At 38.2% G+C, this 26057-nt stretch overlaps 3 long non-coding RNA genes across 3 annotated transcripts; 1 reads left to right on the forward strand and 2 right to left on the reverse strand.

The window, feature by feature from the left end:
* Positions 1 to 18872: 18872 nt before the first annotated feature.
* On the reverse strand, positions 18873 to 20968 carry LOC307022860. Its single transcript, XR_013803494.1, has 2 exons — positions 20467 to 20968; positions 18873 to 19481 (listed from the first exon to the last, which is right to left on the reverse strand). It is a non-coding gene; the product is annotated as an uncharacterized lncRNA (long non-coding RNA).
* A 186-nt stretch (positions 20969 to 21154) lies between these two features.
* Positions 21155 to 22409, forward strand: LOC307022927. Its single transcript, XR_013803525.1, has 2 exons — positions 21155 to 22088; positions 22309 to 22409. It is a non-coding gene; the product is annotated as an uncharacterized lncRNA (long non-coding RNA).
* A 665-nt stretch (positions 22410 to 23074) lies between these two features.
* LOC307023087 lies at positions 23075 to 25546 on the reverse strand. Its single transcript, XR_013803588.1, has 2 exons — positions 25159 to 25546; positions 23075 to 23264 (listed from the first exon to the last, which is right to left on the reverse strand). It is a non-coding gene; the product is annotated as an uncharacterized lncRNA (long non-coding RNA).
* Between the last annotated feature and the right edge of the window lie 511 nt (positions 25547 to 26057).

Raw genomic sequence — 26057 nt, forward strand, 5'->3', positions numbered from 1 at the left:
ACATACTGATATACACCTGAACATCAGCAGGAGAGGACTCTTTAAAGTAGAGACACTACATACTGATATACACCTGAACATCAGCAGGAGAGGACTCTTTAAAGTAGAGACACTACATACTGATATACACCTGAACATCAGCAGGAGAGGACTCTTTAAAGTAGAGACACTACATACTGATATACACCTGAACATCAGCAGGAGAGGACTCTTTAAAGTAGAGGCACTACATATTAACCTGGAAATGAGCAGAATGTGACCTCTTTAATTCTGAGAATACCGGGATAAATAATAGGCGGCAGCGAGGCAGGATTCTTTTAAACATCCCTTGAGCCTGGAATTAAAGTTGCTCTCTTAATAACCTGATGATTAACACGTTCATCAGGCATGACTGTGAACCCTGCAGCTACATGGCATATTCATAAAGATGTATGACTCGTGCCAGCCTCATCTCACATGAAATGATAGTTTGTGACGGACCATGGAACAATGTGTCAGAACTGTTTGGCTAAATTAAAGAGTAAAGGTCTTCCTCTCACATAGCATCTCCCGCTGAAAATACACAGCTTCAAATGAAGAGTGAGTTATTCTCCCTTCCTGTATCAGCGGATCTTATCATCCTCCTCCCGTAACCTCAGAGCTATACAAACAGTCTGTGACTCAAACTGGTCAAAGAGTGGCTTCATTTGCAAACAAGGATGTGGACACAAGCATGTGTGTGTTTGAGAAAACACCCTTAAATCACCCTTAATATTTTCGGAAACTTTGGAATAGTTCTCAAATTGTACGTAAAATGTTGTTGATTTAAAAAAATTATCGTAGTCTTTACGCTAAAAAATAAATATAGGAAAATAATATTCAAAAAGTATTCCCTGGTGTTTAATGATAGAGAAAAACTCATTGTTGTTGTCCAAAGCTGTCGTTAAATCACCCGGACTTCTTTCCGCGGATTGATATGACTGAACATAGTCCCTTGATCTTCCTTAGCGACGGTCTGTTCTCCTTAGCAAGGGTCTGTTAGTGAGAATTAACAACCTGTAGAATGTCCAAATTGACCAATCAGAATCGAGTATTCAACTATGCCGTGCGGTAACTGCAATTCAATGTCAGTTGATAATTCAAGGAAGCTGATTTTTTTATAGAACTGCATTCATATTGCAGGTGAAAGTGAAATAAAATCTTACAGAATTGGACATTATATTTCTATTTGAGGACACTTGGCCCTATAGAAAATGTCACATAGTGGGTTTGTGACCTCAGTGTGAATCATAAGGCCTACACTTCTCAACAGAAGCAGCATGAAGGAGCCCTTTGACATATTGACATCTTAAAATTCTGAATTGCTTCAGTTTCTGAGTCCTGTTTCTGACCTTGCATCAAGTGGCTCTCAGCGCAGAGGAGCCACCGCTGCTGCACACTTATTAAAATCTTGGCTCCTTTTTGCCTTTTCCGCCTCGATAACCTTCATACACAGTACAACGACAGTGCACATATGACGCAGTATGCTCTGGCATTAGTCAAAGCTGACTCATTTTCATTCCCTTGAATATGCACGACCATGCTGAGCTGCTATTGTTCTCTTCCATATGTGCAGAAACCTGCTCTGCTCGCTGTGCTGGAAACACGCCAGAGAGGACAAAAGTACACACATCCTTTACTCAAGTAGAAGTACAGATACTCGTGTTTAAAAATACTCTGGTAAAAGTAGAAGTACTGACTAAACTTCTTTACTCAAGTCAAAGTAAAGAGGCTTTGAAATGTACTTCAGTAAAAAGTACCCATAACTAGCAGCTGTTTTAAAGAGTACCTGAGCTCCCTTTATATTAATAGAACAATAATGTCATTGTTAGCTAATGAATGTTTCCATGGTGACCAACGGCAACATGACAACGTTTCCATTGGTCCCTCTTCTTTAGAGAAGACCAGGAAATGATGGATACACGGATCGTGTTCAAATCAATAGGCACGCAATGACTCTAAATAATAATGATCACGCCACCAAACACACATTCAGACTAAAGGAACCAGCCTGTTTGGAAAATGAGAGAAGTAGAAAGTACAGGTATTTGTGTTCAACATGTAAGAAGTAGAAAGTACAGGTATTTGTGTTCAACATGTAAGAAGTAGAAAGTACAGGTATTTGTGTTCAACATGTGAGAAGTAGAAAGTACAGGTATTTGTGTTCAACATGTGAGAAGTAGAAAGTACAGGTATTTGAGTTCAACATGTAAGAAGTAGAAAGTACAGGTATTTGTGTTCAACATGTAAGAAGTAGAAAGTACAGGTATTTGTGTTCAACATGTAAGAAGTAGAAAGTACAGGTATTTGAGTTCAACATGTAAGAAGTAGAAAGTACAGGTATTTGTGTTCAACATGTAAGAAGTAGAAAGTACAGGTATTTGTGTTCAACATGTAAGAAGTAGAAAGTACAGGTATTTGTGTTCAACATGTAAGAAGTAGAAAGTACAGGTATTTGTGTTCAACATGTAAGAAGTAGAAAGTACAGGTATTTGAGTTCAACATGTAAGAAGTAGAAAGTACAGGTATTTGTGTTCAACATGTAAGAAGTAGAAAGTACAGGTATTTGTGTTCAAAATGTAAGAAGTAGAAAGTACAGGTATTTGAGTTCAACATGTAAGAAGTAGAAAGTACAGGTATTTGGGTTCAACATGTAAGAAGTAGAAAGTACAGGTATTTGAGTTCAACATGTAAGAAGTAGAAAGTACAGGTATTTGGGTTCAACATGTAAGAAGTAGAAAATACAGGTATTTGTGTTCAAAATGTAAGAAGTCAAAGTAAAAAGTCATCAGAAAAATAAGCAGTGGAGTAAAGTACTGATACCAGAAAAATGTACTTAAGTACAGTAACAAAGTACTTGTACTCCACTACTTCCCACCTCTGAATACGCCACATTTTGAAAATGAGATGTGGATGTTGAAAACGTATTTGCATATATCCTGCTGCTGTTGTGTACAATGCATGACGAACACTACTTAATATTTGCTTAGCACATTAACAATGTACACAAAAACTTCACTTTTCTAATATTAACATTAGTGAGTGTGTTATCTGTGTGTTAGATATTAGATTCCATGGAAGTGCTGCCCTGTCTTTCAGGAAGTCCTCTCATGCCCTTCTAATTTTTAACATACTTGTTTTTTTTGTTAATTTCTGCTAATGTTGTTTTAATTCTGTTATAAGAATACTTTCCGCATCCTTTACAACATTCCTCCTGCCACAAACAGAGCACCATCAACTGTAACTCCAACTTCTTTGTGGTCGTGAATGAACACCTTGTTCTTTTAAACTGAACTATAAATGAAACAGGAACATGAAAACTGGAAAAATAAGTTTGTTGCATGTGGACATTGAAATATAGAAATAATGATTATATTTAAAATATGCGATTCTATTAGCTAGCGCTCCAACACATTGTACGTGATAGGCTAAGGGGCGGGACATCTCTTTAAAGTAGAGACACTACATACTGACATACACCTGAACATCATCAGGAGAGGACTCTTTAAAGTAGAGACACTACATACTGATATACACCTGAACATCAGCAGGAGAGGACTCTTTAAAGTAGAGACACTACATACTGACATACACCTGAACACCATCAGGAGAGGACTCTTTAAAGTAGAGACACTACATACTGATATACACCTGAACATCAGCAGGAGAGAACTCTTTAAAGTAGAGACACTACATACTGATATACACCTGAACATCAGCAGGAGAGGACTCTTTAAAGTGGAGACACTACATACTGATATACACCTGAACATCATCAGGAGAGGACTCTTTAAAGTAAAGACACTACATACTGATATACACCTGAACATCAGCAGGAGAGGACTCTTTAAAGTAGAGACACTACATACTGATCTACACCTGAACATCAGCAGGAGAGGACTCTTTAAAGTAGAGACACTACATACTGATCTACACCTGAACATCAGCAGAATATGTCCTCTTTAATTAAAAACAATGATGTTCAGTGAGGAAAAAAAACATGGCAAAGTTGCTAATGTGAAATAATGTGTTATATAAACGTCTAACTTTTTAATGAATATGATTAGCCTTACAATCAGTTAAAGGAGATTAAATGTATCAACTGTTCATTCAGAAGCGTGCCATCAGCCTGCTGTGATGTCTGAATTAAACAGACAAGTTCCACTGATCGCTCCGTTCATTGTTTTTTAATAAATCACAAAGAATGACGGCATGTCTGATCATTTTATTGTCTTTTCCTCATCTCCGCTTGCCATCACTTTGAATACAAGAAGAAACGGTTCAAAAAGACTGTGATGAATTCCTGACTGCTATTTAATTCAAACGCATCCCAGATTTGACCGGAGACTTGAACTCTAAATTGCAATATATAAAGTAATTAGATATTTAACTCGTTGCATGCCACAGATAGGCCACCTGTTTTAAAGAGACAACCGATGCCGATATGAATATGCTTAGAATAGATTATTATAAAGCGGCAGAAGAAACAATTATCACTTTTATTAGAATAGATTAGAAGCATTTATTGTCATTATACAAATTCAACAAGACGAGGAAAGCTACTCCTTTTAAGATGCCATCAAAACATTCAGAAAAGACAACATACATCAAAGACACGCAGCATTTATACATACATGAAACAATAACGAAATGAAGTGTAGGAAATAGTTAAATTAATATGTGCATAATATTGCACATGTATGGATTATTACAAAGCGGCAAACTCTGGAGAACAGCCGGGACGCCAATACGGAAGTGCAACACACTGCAGTTCATACATGGGCCGCTAGGGACTGACTGCAGAAAGGAGCAATTTCCATAGACCCCCATGTTAAAATGCCCAACTAAAATAAACATGTTTCTACCCATGGATGCAATAAATATTATTATCGATATAGTTAGATTCCACCTTCATGATTATGAACCTGTGAGTGAATTGTTTTCTAACACAACCCTTTTATTTATATTAGGTCTTAAAGTTTTTGCATAAATTAGGGCGTGGTCCCTTTGATGGACATGTACATGCCTCACTGTCAGCTAACAGCAACTTGTCCTCTCTGCTAGGCTACAACCATAGAGGCTATAATGTTAGTTAGTTACAGTTACTGTACTTGACCCTTTAGCTTTAGCCGTGTTCGTGGTGATTGTGCCTTTTAGGGAATATTGTTACAAATACCAGACAATTAAGATGTCATGCTGTACGCTTGAATGTACTAACAGAACTTCCAAGAAGTCTAAAATGATAATATTATACATGTTAATCCTGTTCGCAGGTGTCTGTGTGCTTGGTATCTTAGCTTGTTACTTATTAGCCAGCTAAGGACGTAACCCTTTATACTATATACATTTTAGTTTATGATTCAGCCTTGGGTAGGACTTTTATAGTCTATGGCTATGACGCCCATAATGCTAAACGGGAGCAAATGTTAATAGGGGACCCAATTATCCCAGTGGTGGCCACCGGAGCTAACGGAGCCGCAGGGGGCTAGCTCCAGCCGGCGTCCCACTGCGGCTCCGTTAGGTCCGGGCGATGGAGTCCGTCGTTATAACTGTAGATCAAGGAATGCAGTGAAACGCAGACTTGGTTCACCCGCTGTAGTATTAGCTAAATAAATTATGTTGAACAAGGCTTATTAAGCTGAACATCGCCACAATTGTTCTGCTATGTATCGGTACTTCGTTTATATAGGGGAACTACACTGTTAGCAGTAACCTGGTATGCATGATGTATTTCATGTTAGCTTAGCTTCTTAGCCTGAGCTAGCTCTGTTTACTTCCAGTTCGGAGGCAGCAGGTCCTGCCTCGTAGTGATGTGTCGGTCGCGAACGAGCCGATTCTTTTGAACGGCTCTTTGGTATGAACGAGGGGAACCGAGTCGTACTTGGTGAGAGCCGTTCTTGTTATCGTTCAATTGTTAGTCCGCACTCACTGCCTGCCAAAATCCACTCGCCTGTTAAAAAGCTTGATTTTGTTCCCCAAACGTATTCTGTGAAGACCCGCCCCTACTCTGATTAGTAGGTTTCAGCAGGAGGAGTGAGATGGGGTGGGTCTTAACGGAATACGCGAGAGAGAGAAGTCATAACAAGTGGTAGGCTACAGGACAGGTAGACGACGTGTTTTTCGGATGGAAAATGAGCCAAACGCGAAAACGCAGCAGCATTTTGATGAACTTCAACCAAAAAAGCGCACTATTTGTAAAGGCAAAATATCCTTTAAAGCAGGGTCAACAAATGATCTCCATCGCCACTTAAAAACACAGTATCTAATATTAAGAGTTGCGTGAATTTCATTCAAGGCAAGGCAACTTTATTTACTTAACACATACGGAGGGTAAATTCAAAGTAGTACATTCACGGACATGAATGACATGGATATGGCGCCACCTTGTGTCGTGTTTACAAAGCAGATTATTGACATTAGGTCTGGCAATACAGTCAATCATTATCCTGGTGATTATTTCAGACAAACCAAGTAACCCCGCCAAAAAAACGGCTCTTTTGAACGGCTCTTTTGAACGGCTCTTTGAAAGGAACGGAGCCATAAGATCCGGCTCCCTTCAAAGAGCCATAAATCCCATCACTACTGCCTCGGCTCCGCCTCTTTGCCCTTATTTGGAGCAGGCTGGAGAAGGCGGGAGTTGAACTCTGACGTCACTGTCGAGCCGTTAGTGGCCGACTCCGCCTACTAAGGGCTTCTCGGCAACTCTGCAGAATCCTGTGGGTGACGTCACGGACACTACGTCCATTTATATATACAGTCTATGTTTATTACACAGGGAGAAAGACAATTAGATACCATACCAAGAGGTAGATGCCATGATGGGAAGAAAGTTTCTTTGAGTCTTGTGAAGCTGACAATTGAGCGGCCCGACCAAGTAAGGAGGCAGAGGCAGAACGTCCAAAATGATAACCCGGTGTGGGCATTTATTAAAATCATGTGCACATAGGCCTAGTTCACAGCCTCAATCCTGCTGTTATCCCTGAACACATCCTGCAGCCACAAGGATCTCACACACACTACCTGCCAGACACAGACAGAGAAACAGAGCCTAAATACCACACTAATCAGCACAACAAGACACAGGTGAGGGGGGAGGAGACAACACAGGGCACCAGGTGCACACAATCAACGACAGACATGGGGGAAGGGGAACACTTTTCAACAACAACAAAACTAAACAACCCGTAACGGAGGCCGAGATCTATGAGCCCAGAGATCACCTCCGTGACAAGTCTGTTTGTCTTTGCTTTTTTAATTGTCATGTATATAGACCTTTTTTTTTTTTAAGTGTAGCAACCATGATAATCACGGTGGCCGACAGGTGCAAAAAAACGGCACATGCAAATGGAGAAACATAAGATAAGATAAGACATACTTTATTAATCCCAATTTGGGATTTTTTTTTGCTGCAGCAGCAAAAAACAAAACAAGGCATTGCACATTATGACAAATCAAAAGAGTAGAACTAATCAATTCTAAAATATAAACATCTCAAAACAGAAATAGAAGTAAACCAGCATTAGAGAGTAAGTAAAATATACAGATGACCGGGAAGATACAAAATCTATCAGCTGTCAAATAAAAACACTATTGAAGGGCCAATTTTCTGTTTACACAATATGCTCAATATAGGCAGTATATTATTTACATTGGGTGTGCGTGGAATGGGATGTTCAATTAAATATAAACATCTTCACTATACTTGGTGTAACATGCTTGTTTGGTCAAGTTTTTGGTACATTTTTGTTTTATATTTGCATTGTTTTTGAAAACTGTGGACCACCGTAGCCACCGTAGATACTGGATGCAAAAGATGAAAAAATAAGGAAAAAAAGTAGAAACAATTGGAATAAATCTAATAATTAATGTGAAAAAAACAAGTATTTTCCCCCGTTTTTGTTCCTATTGCGTGTATACTTTGTGTTATTTTAAACACATTCAAATATTCCTAATATACCATGTTGTCTCTTGTGTGGGAGGCGATGCTCGAGTGCATGCATCGACTCGGGGGCTAAACCGCATCAGTGGTTGACATTTGTGATGTAAATACTTTGTAAAATGTCATAAATCTTGCATGTGCATCCAAGCTTCTCCGTGAAATGCCACACATTAAGAAGATGTGAGAAATAAATGTGGGAAAAAAGGGGAAATACCAACCTTTTGAAAATGTTATGATTGATTGTGTTTACCCATAATATATTTTAAAATGATGTGCAGAGGGGGTGGGAACGATCGCAGGGCGCAGCATGATGTTATAAATATGAGTTCTGGTTAAACTGGAAGAGAAGGGAGCTGTCAGCAGGCTGGGAGAGTAATGGATTACAGTTTTAAAAAATGATATTTTGGGAAACTAGCGATGCTACTAAAAACTAAAAAGAGTGTTTGTTGTGAAAGGATCAGATCTCTTCTCTGTAAGCTGTTCTGTTCTGTCGGATAATACTGTAAGTGAGAATCTAGACTCCTACTATTTTTTTTTTTACACATGGCCTCAATTATCTTCTTTTAAAAATGATTAGAATCCTGAATTGCTTTCTTTCTTTTGATTATTTTTTCAGAATTCTCACCTTTTTATGGAAGATATTGACTTATTTTCAAAATGTCGTATTATTTTTTCATAATTCTACTTTTTTTTTTACAAAAATCGAACTTTTGGCAAATTCCTGACTTTTGGCAAATTCCTGACTTTTAACATATTTCTAACTTATTTTCACTTTTCTAATACATTAAGAGTGAATCTATATAATCTGCCTGAATCTGCTTTATGGGATCTTTATTATTATTTTGTTTTTACAATTGGCCCGAATCATCTTCTTTAAAACATTATCAGAATCCTGAAATGTCTTTTTTTTTTTTTCGAAATTCCGATTTCTTTCAGAATGTCCAAACATTTTTTTGTTTTTTAAATCCTGACTTTTTTTTCTAATTCTACCTTTTTAAACAAAAATCTAAATTTGTTGAAAAAATCTCACTTTTTCCTCAAAAATCTCGCTTTTTTTCTCAAAAATCTCACTCTTGGCCTATTTCTAACTTATTTCCAAATTGTATTTAACTTTTACAAAAATCTAAATTTGTTGCAAAAATCTCACTTTTTTACAAAAAATCCCATTTACATATTTCTCTCTTTTTTTCTTATGTGTAACATGTGCTCATGTGTTTCAGTGTTGGTGTATAAAGGCAGGTTTTCCTATTAATAAAATCATTTTTGATCCTAAATTGGTTTCTACATTTCTAAGGTCACATTTTTCTGTTTTAAATAATAAACATTCTTAAAAAATCTTATTGATATGAATCTCGTCTTGTTTTAAATGGCAATGCACTTGATATTGAGGTTATCCAAAAGTACCGGAAAGTTATCAAGCCTTTAATATTTTAAAACTTACATTATCTTACTGATTATTTATTTTTTAGAGAATACATTTTTAAAGTAACCCTCCCATCCCTGGTGACGGTGTAACAGGTTTTATTGATAATATTGTTGATTGTTGTTGTTTGTTTCAAATGCCACTTGGGGGCACCACAAGTCACTCCTGTTTATAGGATTACTTTGTATCTCATACATTATGAAAAAAATCTATTTAACAATGACATGAACATACTTCTCATTGTGCTGTTTTATAAACGGGAACTATGTACAGTTCTTAGTATTAGCAATTTGAATGACCTTTATTCACCACATTATTTCCATAGGGAAGACAGAAAGAAAGGATGTGAACACGACTTGTAGTTTAAGCCACTTATTATATACAGTGTTTATTTCATATTTTATTGATAACTGAACTCATTTTCCTCTGAGCTTAATAAAAAATAAACACAGTTATTTTTAGTAAAGTAAAAACTAAACAACTTAAACAACCACTTATCATAACTAGTGATTGTATAACGTGATATAATGTGTTACTTCCTGTTGGCATTTGAGAAGGAAGTAAACCTGATATCTCCAGTATTGTATATCATATTGTATATCTCCATTTCTGTTTTTATATCTCCAGTATAGCTTGTATATCTCCAGTATAGTATATCTCCAGTATAGCTTGTATATCTCCAGTATAGTATATCTCCAGTATAGTTTGTATATCTCCAGTATAGTTTGTATATCTCCAGTATAGTTTGTGTATCTCCAGTATAGTTTGTATATCTCCAGTATAGCTTGTATATCTCCAGTATAGTTTGTGTATCTCCAGTATAGTTTGTATATCTCCAGTATAGTTTGTATATCTCCAGTATAGTTTGTATATCTCCAGTATAGCTTGTGTATCTCCAGTATAGTTTGTATATCTCCAGTATAGTTTGTATATCTCCAGTATAGTTTGTATATCTCCAGTATAGTTTGTATATCTCCAGTATAGTTTGTGTATCTCCAGTATAGCTTGTATATCTCCAGTATAGTTTGTATATCTCCAGTATAGCTTGTATATCTCCAGTATAGCTTGTGTCATCATGTGATCAGTCCATTACTTTTAGCCTCAATAGAAACCACTTCTGTTAGAAACTGTGAGCAGCTTTGGGTACAAAGCAATCAAAGGGCAATAATTGCCACAAATGGACTTGGTTAGGATTTGAGAGTAATTATCCAAGACTTCCCTTCACTGGAGTCTGACTCCTTCATCCACTGAGAAGGAACTGGCAGAGCGGCTTTAATGTAAAAAACAATCTCCCACTGCCATAATAAGCCTGGGATTCCCATTAGCATCTTGTTACTGCTCAACAGAACCGCAATTAGATCTTAATTGGAGCTCTTATTTATGGAATAATTATCAAGACTGCATGCAAATGAATCATGTGCAACCGGGTTCGTATTTAAATGCCTTTACAAGAGAGCAACCCATCCATCATGGCCGCCCCTTTTTGGGTGAAAACACTCGGTGATATTTGAATGGTGGTGGATATAAAATGAGGTTTTCGGCAATGACATAAGAAAATCAAGAATACCATTGTTATATCTAAAAGGAGCCCAATTACAACGGACAGATAGGAAACAATCACACCCTGTAACGAGGGATCGATGATTTGCGTTAATATATAGTTAAATTAAAAACAATAACGGATCGATGTCCTGCGAACTGAGATTTCCTTGGCTATCTGTTTTATATTTTAATGAAGCATCTACAGTCACTACTTTGACTTTGAACAATACTGACGACTATGATGATTGACGTTGGCTTCATTAGCATCATAATCAAACTGATATGCTTTCCCGCCTCTCTGTAGATGGCCTGAAGCCACAGGTCTTATCTTATACCATCCTTTTTCCTAAGGCTGCGTCACACTGTCCCGAAATTGACACCAGATGGACACACGAATATGAAATTGTGAATTTTGCACGAAGATGGCCCCGAACTTGGTCAACAGCCAAGCAACAGCCGATGCCTACAGAAGGCCACACGATGGCACCCGAGCCACACACTCCGTTATGTTGTTTCCATAGCAACAACAGCTGCCTGTCAACAGCGTAAACTCGCCTTCAAAATAAAAGCATCTAAATAAAACAGGAAGTTAACCTAAATTACATTTAGGACATACAACTGCAACGAAAGTAACAAAAACAATGTAATATCCTTTTCAGTTTCACAGAACACAAATTATACTTTAATACGATGGCTACTCGACGGCATTGCGAGGGCTTCACGTAGTCGTGTTGCCTTCCTAAGACAATCGGGCAGCTTCTTGTTTCCTTCGTATTCTCTTCGTGAGGCGAAAAATGCCTGTTGGCACGATGATCACACGAAGTAAAGATGAAGATGACACGATTTGAGCCTGAGAAACTCCACCGGCGGTCATACGTTGAGTTAAGATGCCCTCACCAATGGCCCGATGTTACGATCAGAGCCGAATTTGAAAATGTCCTTTATCGTGTTTCCATCAATTTCAGGACAGTTTGACGCGGGCTTTAGTAAAGGACATTTGAACGTTGGATCTTTTCGGTTGTTTGACGTACAATAAACAAAGCCAATTCTTTGTTTTCGCTGGAAAGTGGGCGAGGCCATCTTTTAGCCAGTAGCGATGCTTACATTTAATTCGTCTTTGCCAAGGGTGTGCTAGCCAGTTAGCGTACAGAACACAGTTTATAATATCTTGAAAAACGAGATTAGAGCCTAAAGCAGCTTTGTTGGGCTTTACTGACATCCACAAGCGTTGAAATAACTGCTGACATCAGAGTGAACCATGTCACCTTGTTGATGTTTATCATGGTCATCTTTGCATGCTAGCATTTGCTGATTAAAAATATAATACATCTAAATACGAGGGCTTTCCAGGAATGACAGGACTCTTAGAATAATAATACTGATGCACTTACAGCAAGGCAGGAATGAATGAGTGATGGAGGAAGAGCCCTTCTGTTACCTTAACACTGCTAAATAACATCTGACGGACCACATTTTAACACCTGGTGAACACACGAGTGTAGAAAACGTCTTTGCTGATAATATAATAATCGTACTCCAAGTTTTAATTCAAAGGTGTAGAAATGGCAATGACATTCTTCTGATCTGAGCTCCTCCAACAATGCAACATAATAAAATACAAAATTACTAATAATAATAGAGTGCAAGAAGTGTATATACACGTAAATAGAATATGATATTTACATTAGTTATATGAGCGTCTGTAGTTATTGAATTGCTCTTCTGACTGCACTGTTAGTGTACAGTGTTATTATTATTATTGTGCTGCTGTGTTTATTGCATTTTTGTAACTCTGGCACAACACTTTCCTTCGGGATGAATAAAGTCCTATCTTATCTAATCTTATCTCAATATATACAAGAACGGAATGTGAAATTAAATATTGTACATTAAGACAATATTAAATATGGTTTATTGCGGTGATAACTATTTATATAAATAAGTAAATAAGCTGTCATGTTAGATTTATATAACTAATTATTTTTTGCATTCATTGCATATTGGTTTCTTCTTGCACTATTTTTTATAGTTGTATGTCTTCTTTTGTATGTTGCACTGTAGGAGGAGCCTGGGACTTCAGATTATATTAGCCAAAGCTACACTGTATCATAACGTATAACAATGATCCTTTTAAATGTGATGGTTCTGCAACGGTTTAATTCCTATATGCCCTCATGAGAGAGTATCTCTCCCACAAACCCGCCCATTAAACAATAAAGCAAGCAGACACGTCACAGTAGAACCACAACATACACAAATGAAACACAAAAAGGACAACATGGCCCCTTAAATATGAGCTTCATTTAAATGTCAGCCGTCTAAAGTTTGGTGTCTGTTTTTCTCAAAGACTAACACAGTGAACCCAACCCCAGCGTCATTGTTTCTGTTAACAACACTACCCGAGGCAAGTGTGATGACATAATGTACCTATGGGGTAAAAACCTGTAAGTTGAGATTCTACGTTTGGGAACAATAGAGCAAGACACCTGTATTTTGAATGATGCAGAAAGCAGCACTAAGCACACGGTAATGCACCCACACCACTCCCTTAAATCCATGTGCTTTGTCATTGCTGTGTTTGCATGTCTGATGGAAAACTGACTTTAAACCATTCACAATGCCATTTGTTTTGTAACCTTTACAATAGGACATAAAACCAATATGTGTCTGTTTGGGCAAAGATACAAATCCCCAAATTGCTCCAGATGGTACGGTGTGTAAACATCTCCTTTAGCAGGTGGCACAATGTATGCAAGCCATGTTTGAATGGGGAAATCCTGACGAGTACAGAGGTGGGAAGTAGTGGAGTACAAATACTTTGTTATTTTTCTGTTATCAGTACTTTACTCCACTACTTATTTTTCTGACGACTTTTTAGTTTGACTTCTTACATTTTGAACACAAATAGCTGTACTTTCTACTTCTTACATGTTGAACACAAATAGCTGTACTTTCTACTTCTTACATGTTGAACACAAATACCTGTACTTTCTACTTCTTACATGTTGAACACAAATAGCTGTACTTTCTACTTCTTACATTTTGAACACAAATAGCTGTACTTTCTACTTCTTACATGTTGAACACAAATACCTGTACTTTCTACTTCTCACATGTTGAACACAAATACCTGTACTTTCTACTTCTTACATTTTGAACACAAATACCTGTACTTTCTACTTCTCTCATTTTCCAAACAGGCTGGTTCCTTTAGTCTGAATGTGTGTTTGGTGGCGTGATCATTATTATTTAGAGTCATTGCGTGTCTATTGATTTGAACATGATCCGTGTATCCATCATTTCCTGGTCTTCTCTAAAGAAGAGGGACCAATAAAAACGTTGTCATGTTGCCGTTGGTCACCATGGAAACATTCATTAGCTAACAATGACATTATTGTTCTATTCATATAAAGGGAGGTCAGGTACTCTTTCAAACAGCTGCTAGTTATGGGTACTTTTTACTGAAGCACATTTCAAAGCCTCTTTACTTTTACTTGAGTATAGAAGTTTAGTCAGTACTTCTACTTTTACCAGAGTATTTTAAACACGAGTATCTGTACTTCTACCTGAGTAAATAATGTGTTTGCCATCTCTGCTATAAAAGTGCGTTCAGTGGTCGGAACATTTTTGAAACAGAATCCATTTATCATTTAAGATAACCATTTTTTAATCATATAAATGGAATTATGTGCATTAATACTAATTATTATGATCATGATGCACAAATCTCTATCACAGCTGATAAAGGTGGAGCTTATTTTATTTTATTAAAATACTGCTGTTGGATTTCTTTAACAATTATATGTAGTATTTTGAAACTCTTTTCTGAATCTGTTCAAGTTGTCAGATGATTGTGGGGAAGTAAAAAGTACATTATTGGCTTCCAGTAGATATATAAAGGAGAATACAATGAAAATACTCAGTTAAAGTAGCTAGAAAATTGCACTTAAGTATGATACTTGTGTACATTACATTTACTTCACTGAATTACAATCCATGGTACACAGATGTCATTGTGTAGTAAAATAGCGCATGCCTTTTTCTACTTTTACTGACTTATTTGTCCCTGATGGCTGTAACTGTATATATTTAAAAAAATATATTTCCTTGTGCATTGGAACTGAGCTAACCATTATGTTTGGGACCCTCCTCTCTGTGGGAAACTTCTGCCAACACACTGTGGAAATCCTCTCCATCACCTACTAAAGAAGTTGTCCCCTTTGAAGATGAAGAATAGCCGCTGCTGACAGACGACTGTTTTCACTATCAGTCGCCATCAGTCGCTGCCATTGCATCGCCATCCATCAGAGGTGAACAATTACATTATCATTCATCTCTCCAAGAGAATTACCTAAAAACTAATCCTGGGAGAAGCTTGGTTTATCATCTGGGACCTGAGATCATTAGTTATAGCTGCGCCATGACGGCACATTTCATACACTGTTCACTCACGTGTACACAGAACTTTTGGTCATTACCTTTATCCCCTATTCACTCTCTCCCAGTCTATAGAGCGGTGCAGAGCTGGGAGAAGTAATCAGATTGTGTACTTGAGTAAAAGTAAAAGTGCTCAGATCTTGTACTTGAGTAAAAGTAGAAGTACTCAGATCTTGTACTTGAGTAAAAGTAGAAGTACTCAGATCTTGTACTTGAGTAAAAGTAGAAGTACTCAGATCTTGTACTTGAGTAAAAGTAGAAGTACTCAGATCTTTTACTTAGTAAAAGTAGAAGTACTCAGATCTTGTACTTGAGTAAAAGTAGAAGTACTCAGATATTGTACTTGAGTAAACGTAGAAGTACTCAGGTCTTGTACTTGAGTAAAAGTAGAAGTACTCAGATATTGTACTTGAGTAAAAGTAGAAGTACTCAGATATTGTACTTGAGTAAAAGTAGAAGTACCTGAGTGTAGGAATACTCTGTTACAGTAAAAGTCCTACATTCAAAATGTTCCTCAAGTGAAAGTAGAAAAGTATTCTCATCAAAATATAGTGAAAGTAGCGACAGTAAAAGTAGTCATTGTGCAGATTGGTCCATTTCAGAATAATAGATATGATATGTTTTATAATGATTGATCATGAAAGTGTTCTCAAAGCTCTCCCAGTCTAGAGGGTGGTGTAGGAATGAGTCTTAAAACCTGGAAATGGGTCTGCATTTGACCACTTCCAACTTGAGCGGTTTACTGCTTTTTATTTAGCTTTGAGTCAAGCAAGAGTAGGAAAAGCTGGACCTACCGAGGATATCCGAATTTGTGGCAATAAAGGTCGTATTATGACCATATTACACGATTTTATATAATCTACTTGTTTAAAAAAAAAAATGTTTTAATTTATTTAAAGCATTTTCACTCTGATTATTGTCATAAAAACGTCATCTAACGTCATATAATATCCATATTTCACCTGTTTGTTATCTACTCTTCTTTTTGTTTAATTGCATATAATTAAATTCCAACTTAAGGAAGGCTTTGACGTGTATCCCGGGTAGAATACACATTTTTCCCATTGGGAATATAACACAATGCCAACAACTCATGATAAAACCGTCCATGTTATTTCATTAAAATCAGGCCAGTTCGTCTGTTTATTTGTTCGTTGGTCTGAGTTGCAAATATTATGTCTTTGACAATTTAACAATAGAGTGGTGCTGGAATGAATCCTCAATGGGTTGACATTAGTATTACCACTTGTTTGGTTCCTCTACCTTGGAGTCAATCGTTTTTTAATGGTTAAAAAGCTTGAAGGTAGTATAGGTAAGTATAGACCCTTTTACAGCCAACTTCATCAAAAAGTTGCGCGCGCATGTGGGCAACGGAAGTGGTGTTGTTTTCAAGCAGTTCTGAATGACAAAGACGAGGTAGCAACTGGTTAGCAAGCATTTACAAACTGTACCCAGCATCAACATGTCTGGTTGTTGCGTATACGGTTGTACGAATCGCTATTCCACCGGCGGACTAAAGTTTTATAGGATTCCGAGAGGACCACGACCATTTCAGAGCAACCGGCGGCGTCTGTGGCTGCAGGCGATTAAACGTGTGGACTGGAATGAGGACATAATCAAAAATGCTCGCGTCTGCAGCGCCCACTTTATATCAGGTAATGAGGTTATCTAGCCTACTCTTTGATTTTACGGGAGAGCCTTGTTTACATTAGTGATTGTCTGTATGATGTAGAATAATAATCAAATGCAGCTAAAGTTTGATAAGCTGGCGTTAGATTTGCCTAGTAGCTTGCTAGGCTAAACAAACGTGTTTGTGTTTTATTTTTGCAGGCGAGGCATCATTGGACTCTAGTAGTCCTGATTTTGTGCCATCTGTGTTCATGTACACAAAACAAAGCCAGAACCCAAATTCAAAGATGGACAGGTAAGATTAGAGTTGACATCCTCTCAGTCGTTTTTTGTTTTTTTTACCTCTCTTGCATAAGCTTTGGTGCCTACAGCTGCTGTTTTGAGATATGGATTAGTCTAACTATGAATTTCTGCTGTTACTGTAGGTACCATAGGAAAAGGAGGAGAACTGACACTGCAGCAAATCAACGTGTTACTTCTGAAACTCCAGAACAAGAATGCAGCATGGATCCAGAACAAGAATGCAGCATGGATCATTGTCCTGGTATGAATATATTTATGAATATATCATCTTACAATTAACTGATTGATTGTCAGGGTTCCCACCCTCACTGAAAAAGTCAGTGTGCTCCTAGTGTGTGTGTGCTCCTGCCAGGCCCACTGCTCCAATTGCTATGTATGTCTGTGTGTGACTTGTACACTGGCCCCTGGATGGGTCAAATGCAGAGGAAAAATCTCCCCCTGGGATCGATAATGTATCTTCTCTTCTGTCATGGAAAAGTTTTGAAAATTCATTGGTAAAAATGTGTGAGAACCCCTGAATTGTGAACTTGTTTGCAGCACATGCTAATTTTTCACTTTTCTATATTAAAGCTGAAGAGGATATCCCAGTTCCAAAGAGAGAGTACGATGATCTGAACCTGAGATACAGTCAACTTCAGGAGGAATATGTCAACCTGCGACAGGAGTTTGACACACTACGAGCAGAACATGTAAAGCTGAAAGAGGAGCTGCAAAAATCTACATTCTCCTACACCACTGTTAAGTGCAACATTGGACAATTGATTTTTCTCACAGGACTGACCTCTGTGGTCTTTGAGTGGCTGATTACAAAAATGATGGGCAGCGTAGAAAGAATTCACAACAAACTTACAGTAGAGGACCACCTATTGATTATATTGATTAAATTAAGGTTGGGCCTATGTAATACTGACTTGGCTTATAGATTCCAGGTATCAAAAACCACCTTATCAAATATTTTGCGGAGCTGGGTCCCTGCTATGGCCTTGGTCCTCAAGCCACTCATTAAATGGCCAAGTAAGGGTGCAGTACTTAAAAATATGCCAAAAATATTCAAGCGCAACTTTAGAAGATGCCGGTGCATAATAGATTGCACAGAAATGTTCATAGCTAGACCCAGTAATCTGACTTCCAGGGCCCAGACATGGTCAAACTATAAACACAACAACACCATTAAATATTTGATCGGCATCACTCCAGCTGGTGCAATTTCCTTTCTGTCTCCTGGGTGGGGTGGACGGGTTTCAGACAAGCAGATCACTAAGGAGTCAGGTTTCCTCAAACCTTTGGAGCCTAGGGATGAGGTTTTAGCAGACAGAGGATTTCTCATCAGAGATGAGCTTGCGGCCTATGGTGCAACCCTTCGTATCCCTCATTTCACAAAAGGAAAGAAGCAGCTTTCTGCACAGGAAGTGGACACATCTAGACAACTTTCTCGTGTGAGGATCCATGTAGAGCGAGTTATTGGTCGGTGGTATTCCTTTGTCGCAGGTTGACATACTAGATGATGTTGTTATTGTATGTGGTGCCCTCACAAACCTCTGTAAGAGTGTTGTTCCCAAATGAGTTACACATAACCATGTATGACTTATAAATTGATTTTACATTTGTAAAACATGTATATAGGCCTACTGTACTTAAAACTGAATGCATTTTAATAAACCTCCCCACATTGGCTGCAACTGGTGTGTCTAATGGTCCTTTCCCCCCCAGATTATCTCAACAATTCAGAGTGCAGTATCACATTTATTTGTAATGTTGTTACTAACAGAGTTTCATTCCATTCAGGTGCCATTAAAGTGCCACTAAACATTAACAACATAAAAAGTAGGAGTATGTACAATATATTAGAATCAAACTGGTTCTGTATGTTGTAAACAGTAAATAATAATTTTAGGTCGCAAATTATCTCTGGATACATATATAGCATTACAGAATAAGACTTAAAATATCTTGTTGCACTGAAGTGCATCTAGACACAGCTTTCAATAACAACATCAAATGTAAAGAAAAGGCTGATGATGAATTCATTGTTTCAACTGTAATGCAACTTTAACAACCAGGGAAAGACAATCCATAACCGACATCTAACACCATATCTGGCCATATCCGTGTCACTGTTTTCCAGGCTCGTCAGCACTGCAGCACCTGGGTTCACATCCCGCAGTTCCCGGATGTCATCATCTGTCAACACTGATAATAGAGCAACAAAAAGACACAATTAGTGTGCTGCATAATGTTCACATTTTAAGAATAATGACTGAATTATTCTAAAACCAGACCAGTTAAGCTGTAGATAACAAACAATCGAATTTCTAGAATCAGTAATCTGAAGACAAAAGGACAGACATATTCAAACTAACATAACAAATGATACTGAAACTATTCAAACTGAGCGTGTATGTTTACAAAAAGTCATGATGCCACGTTGGTCTGTAGGCCTTTTCATCTCTGCATCACCAAGTAACACCTTTCTCAGGCTACATTATGGTGTCAAGACACTGAGGAGAAATCCTGAGAATTAATTAAATGCACTATGGCAAAAGGAAACTTATCTAGGCTCTGTCAACTATTACATGCTTCTGGGTGTGATACTATTCTTCCTAGCAGATGTTGAAGCTGCTGGAAGTTGCCTGCCAAGCCTCTTTGGTTTGTGGAAGCTGATTTCCCTCAATGGAGCTGGTCTGACTTCTTTCCTGCTGGTGTCTTTCCACATGCACACTCCGAAGTAACCGCTGCTTTCTCTGTCCTTCCCATCCTAACATAGAGCTCAACTTTGAATAATATTGCAGCTGCATGGCTGCAGCATGACCCAAGTCTGAAATTTCACAAAATCATAATAAACATACTGGGCTTGAAAGTAACATGTGTTCTCAGACAAATCTCAGCTCTGGCTATGAAGTAGGTAAACATCTAACTTACTAGACATGTGAGTATCCTAAGCTTAATCAGGTTTTGAATGTAACTGAATGATATTGGCTGCTGACATTTTGAACCCTGTTGTCGCTGTGTTGTTCATGAAAATGTTAGTTTCAAACCCTGGTTATGATGAGAAAGTTACAGGGCAAGGCATACGATTTTTGATATGGAAAGGAGAGTAATAGCCAGCTGAGAGGACAGTAACAAGCCCCTGAACTGTTACCTACAAGCCCACAACACCAAATAATAGGCTACTTACCCCGCCATACAGGTGCAATTCGCTGTGAGGACGTAGTTTTCTCGTTGGTTGATTATGACCCAAGCCTCATACATCGTTGTCTTGTGTCCTTGTCTTTGACTAGGGAGAATTTTTGATCTCAAAATACAAAACTCTGAGTCTATGTCATGGTATTTGACGTTCTGTACATGACCACAGACAACGTATTCGTAAGCATCCACTGACTTATAGGCTCGTAATTTCTCTCTGGTGTACACGCTCGGTTTCTCAATTAAATAGGTATATATATCTGGCCACTGTATATTCGGCCACTTGCTAACGTCTTCAACCCACTCATCAATAGAACACGGATCTGGAAGTCGGACACCATTTGTCAAAGTCAACTTGTTAAGGTAACATTCACGATCTTTAGTTGATAATCCCCTTGCGTAGCTTGACAAGCTGTTTATCTCTGCCATCCTTCTGTTGCCACAATGCGCGCGCATACGTTCTACGTCATCATTGTGTACAAACACAAAAAGGGTCTATAGAGAGGCGAAGTCCCTCCCCTTCCGGGAGCCTCCATGGGACCCCGGAAATGGAAATTTATACATTGAAGTCAATGGAGAGAGAAAAGTTATCTTTTGATCCCGTTTGAATTGTGCCACGAATGACACATATGATGTTTGTCAATCTTAAACAATCATTTCCATGCAAAAAAAGTCACAGTTTGTCGTAAAAATGCTGAAATATAAGACTATGAATAATACGCAACTAGAAAGACTACAAATCCCAAATGCATTCTGGGTCGCGTAAGTGATGTCATAGGCGATAATGCTCCAAGACTGGTTGTGACTCGCAAAGCAAAGAGGAAGAAGAAGACTGATTTATTCCCTCCAATAAATATAAGAGATTGCTCCAATAAATTCACTTTTACAAGATGCCTGTGTGCTTTGTACGAGGTTGTAATCACAAAAGAGATCATACCACTTTGCTCGTTCTATCGCTTCCCGTCTGATGAAAGGACCAGGAGTCGTTGGACCAAACATATCAGGTAATATACATGTTTTGCATGGAACATAGTCAAGTTAGCTACCTAGCTAGTAGCGAGCATGTTAGTAAGTTAGCATTATATTACATTACATTACTTAGCCTTGTCATTTGTATTAGCCTTAACATGAAGTAAACCAAAATGTTAAACAGTAAGAGTAGTCATGATGGTAAGTATTTTGTGAAACATTTGAAGAGTAGCCTATCGCCCCCTCCACCAGGTGCTAAGGGGGCGGGAGGTAGGCTAACGCCACATTAGTATCAGCGATCTTTTCTACTTAATGCTATCTGCACAAATGGTTAACATTGACCATTAAAAGATCAGGCAGTTCAGGGAGAGTCGAAGGAAGGAAGGCAGGCAGCTTTGCATGACATTCTTCTGGACGTGTTTCATTGTGATGATAGTGAGAGTGAGTCAATCTGTTTGTTGGAAAGACAGTAGTTGAGTGATTACTGAGAGAAAATTATTAAAAGAGATAATTATTCAGTGTTGTTACTTTAAAGTGTTGTTACTGACCTTTTTCTCTTTTATTTTCTTTACCTCACCTGTAACTGCTGAGACCCTGAGGAACATGCACACTGGTCTGACCTGCTCTGGTAACCTGATTTCCACTGTACGTAATAGTATTTGGTTCTGGTATATTATTTATATACATCAAAGGCACAATGCACCCCTCAGAGACACACATGTATTGAGTGTGATATTTTGCATTGGTCATGTGAAATCATCTTTACACACTAGAAAACTGTAGGAGCGGCAACTTGTTTTGAAATTGAATTTTTAATATCCGATAATAAAGTTGATCTGTTTTCTTTATTCTTCTCTCTCCCCAGCTCCATCCATCACCATTCTCTGTTCCTGCAGGTCCTGCTTGCTAATCAATGCTCATATTTTTTTTACACAATTACAAATAAAGTCAATGTATTGTATGACATTAAGTTGTGCTTCATTCTGAGTCAATAATAAATTCATTCTGCCTTCAGCTGCAAAATTATTGTGGACTGCACCGACATCCATGTAGCAGCCCCCCCCCCCCCCCCCCCCCCCAGTAAGATGAACCAAGCAAAGCTGACATACTCAACATACAGCTGTGCTCTTAAGTTTACATGAAGAATTTGTGAAATATTGGTAATAACAGGTTTAAATGATTATTAGTAATTAATTATATAATTGTCTCATCGTAGATGAGCAGACAGGGAGCAGATGAGAAAAGCAGAATATGCAGCTGCCATTTTCCACATGGAAAAGAGAAAGGGCCAAGTGTATTTGAGTGGACAAAAGAGAAATCCCAAATACGAAAAATAAAATTATACAATTTAGATATGTATACAAATAAATACATATCCTATATACACCATCATGTATAATGATGGTGTATGATGTAGAAGGAAGTGTGGTAGATAACAATTAAATATAGAGTTACATACAGATCCATGTTACAGCAAAAGATGGAATAACTAAGAAGCACACAGTATAATAATAATTACACGCAACAATTAAATAACTGCTCAGCATCTCCACCACAATCCCAATCTGCTGTGTCCTGTTTTCCTCCCCTCTGCATAACACCCCATCACACATACGAAACACAACGCAGAGTCCGAGGGTGTTAAGAGTATGTTTATTTAAATGTCCTCCTCTCTACTGGCCAACACAGGGAGCATATGCTGGGTGTAGAATTGTTCCAGGAGGAGGAGATTTCCATGCCATGCAGGGTCTTTGGGGATGGGGATGATGATCCCCTCCTTCGTGGTCCACAGTAGCAGAGACTCCGGTCTGTGATTTGCAGCTGTTATATAATATACAATACATTTTTTTGAAAAACATTTGATCAAAAAATAAGGATTTGGTCAGGATCTAGAGTCAGTGTGTAGTTTATTAATTAATCAATGCTCTCTACATTAGGAAAACACATACCAGTGTACCAGAGGGAGTCACACACAGCTGTGCCTAGATAACCAAACAAATTGGCAACAGGGATGCAAACTCATCAGGTATGAAAAAGGTGACAAGGATCCGAGCCCCCTGACCCCACGGAATATCGGCTTTAAAATGAGGAATAACAGAGGATTTTAGCAGTCAGAACAACTAAAGCAGCAGTGTTAATATTAACAGAAACGCCATAGAGTCACATCTAATAGAAATATATAAAAAGCATTTATTTTAATTGTGTAGCAGTCAGTTTATAATTTTGGCAGCACTGTTGAGCATTTTGAAAATGTATTTTCAGGCCTCTGTGCAAGGCTTAGTCTTTCTATCTTTATAGCCACTGGTGTAAAGTAACTAAGTTCATAAACTCAACAAGTACTATACTAGGGCACAATTTTGAGATACTCGTACTTTACTTTAGTATTTCAATGTTTTGCTACTTTGTACTTCTACTCCACTACAGTTCAGAGGTAAATGGTGTACTTTTACTCCACTACATGTATGTAATACCTTTAGTTACTTTACAGATGTGGATGAATGATGTGAAATATAATCAAGTGTTAAATCAGACTTTAGTTCCACCTGGAGTAAATCCAAAAGCTACCCTGCAGTATACAAAGTCATTCAGACTAGCTGCACCTTTACCAGCTTTGAGAACACTTTCATGATCAGTCATTATAAAACACATCATATTATTCTGAAATGGACCAATCTGCAAAATGACTACTTTTACTGTCGCTACTTTCACTATATTTTGATAATAATACTTTTCTACTTTTACTTGAGGAACATTTGGAATGCAGGACTTTTACTGTAACAGAGTATTCCTACACTCTGGTACTTCTACTTTTACTCAAGTACAAGAACTGAGTACTTCTAATTTTAATCAATTACAAGATATATACTTATACCACCTCTGTTTATAGCCTATGAAAAAAACGATTAGAAAACGAAGGCTAAAGCTAACGTTAGCAGATAGTGACAATGTATGCTAGTTAGCTAGCTCAACGATAATATTGCGACGGGAAAAAAAAACTTTTCAGTGCACATCACGCTCTGCCGCTCCGACAGGGAGCTCTATTGTGAACACCTGAACGGCCCGTTCTAACAGCTGTTCACCAGCGGTCCAGTCTGTGCCACAGGGACTCCGGACGCACAGTTAATATTAACGAACGCACCGTAGGTAATGTAGCTGCTGAAGCTAGACCATCATCGCCGAGCAGCAGAGGCTTATTATACATCATGAGCAGAGCCGACAGGCAGGAAGACTCGAGCACACAGCTCGCGCTTCATTATAATATATATAAAAAAAGCTCGCGGCCGCACATTAATCCGGGTCCCAGACCCCCTCCCATACCCAAAAAATATTTTTATTGCAGATCTACAGGAATCACAAAAACGACCTATTTTGGATTCAAAACGGAGAATTTCGCCGAAAGGTGACAAGTTTGCATCCCTGGACAAGATAACCAAAATCCTTGAATCTACACACAGCAAATAAACTCAAATGACACAACGAGATGTAAAAAGGAGATCACACATATAGTCGATATAGAACTGGCCGCTTCAATCTGAAGAGCAACTAAAACAAAACACGGGAGTGTATCTTGTTCTTGTGAACACTAATGTTATCCACAGCATACACAGACACCACAAAGTTCTTAAGGAGAAAACTAGTTTCTAAAACAAAACACGTTAGTGTACCTTGTTAGCTAGCTGACATTAACCTTAAACATTGCACTCATATTACTCACTGAAACCTTGTAAAGCCGGTCCCGCATGCTGGCTCTTACAGAACCGCTCCCTTTCGTGTATGTACAGCTCTCAACATGCCCAGACTTGTAGTGATTTTCACCTCGTTTTATACTTTTTCGCCTCATTCTGAAAGAAACAGGTGAAATTTACTAACGTGACAGCCATCTTTGTGATGGTGACGCGTATTGTGCGAGACCAGAGACCTGTAGTTCACTGAGCGGTTTCACACAAAAAAAATTGTAACTTCACAGTTTTACGACACATTTTTATTTTTTTGACTTGCAAAATGTTCTTTTAATTTGACAAACATCATATGTGTCATTCGTGGCACAATTCAAACGGGATCGAAAGATGACTTTTCTCTCTCCATTGACGTCAATGTATAATTTTCCGCTTCCGGGGTCCCATGGGTCGGAAGTAGATGGGCGGGACTTCGCCTCGACAAGTTTACGCGACAAACCACGGGTAGCGCCATAACCCTACACAAATGCACTTCATTTCCGCCGGAAGTCTTTTGCACAGCGTCTGTCGGTGTAAACCGGTGTAAACAGTCAGACGGGCACTGGTGTAAACACAGCGATTTCGATGCTAACAGTGATGCTAGCTTGGGAACACGATTCTACTTCTTTGACTGGAGATGGCGTTACTCTCCCCCACCCGAATTCAGTGCAAAACTGGGAGGATAACATGACGACGTGGCCCAGCATAACGTACAGCAAAATTTGCTCCTACTTCGTTCAATCCATGGCAATAGATGGAAAAGCAATGGACAGTCTGAAGGCATATCATAAGGCTGCGCACATTCTACTTTGCCCACATGCTCCCGAAAATTGTTGACGATTTTGTTGAGGGAAGGTTACAGTTCTGCAGTAAATATCTCAGCATTTTAAAACAAAAG

The sequence above is a fragment of the Notothenia rossii genome, assembly GCF_949606895.1.
Source record: "Notothenia rossii genome assembly, chromosome: 10".
NCBI classification, from domain to species: Eukaryota; Metazoa; Chordata; class Actinopteri; order Perciformes; family Nototheniidae; genus Notothenia; species Notothenia rossii.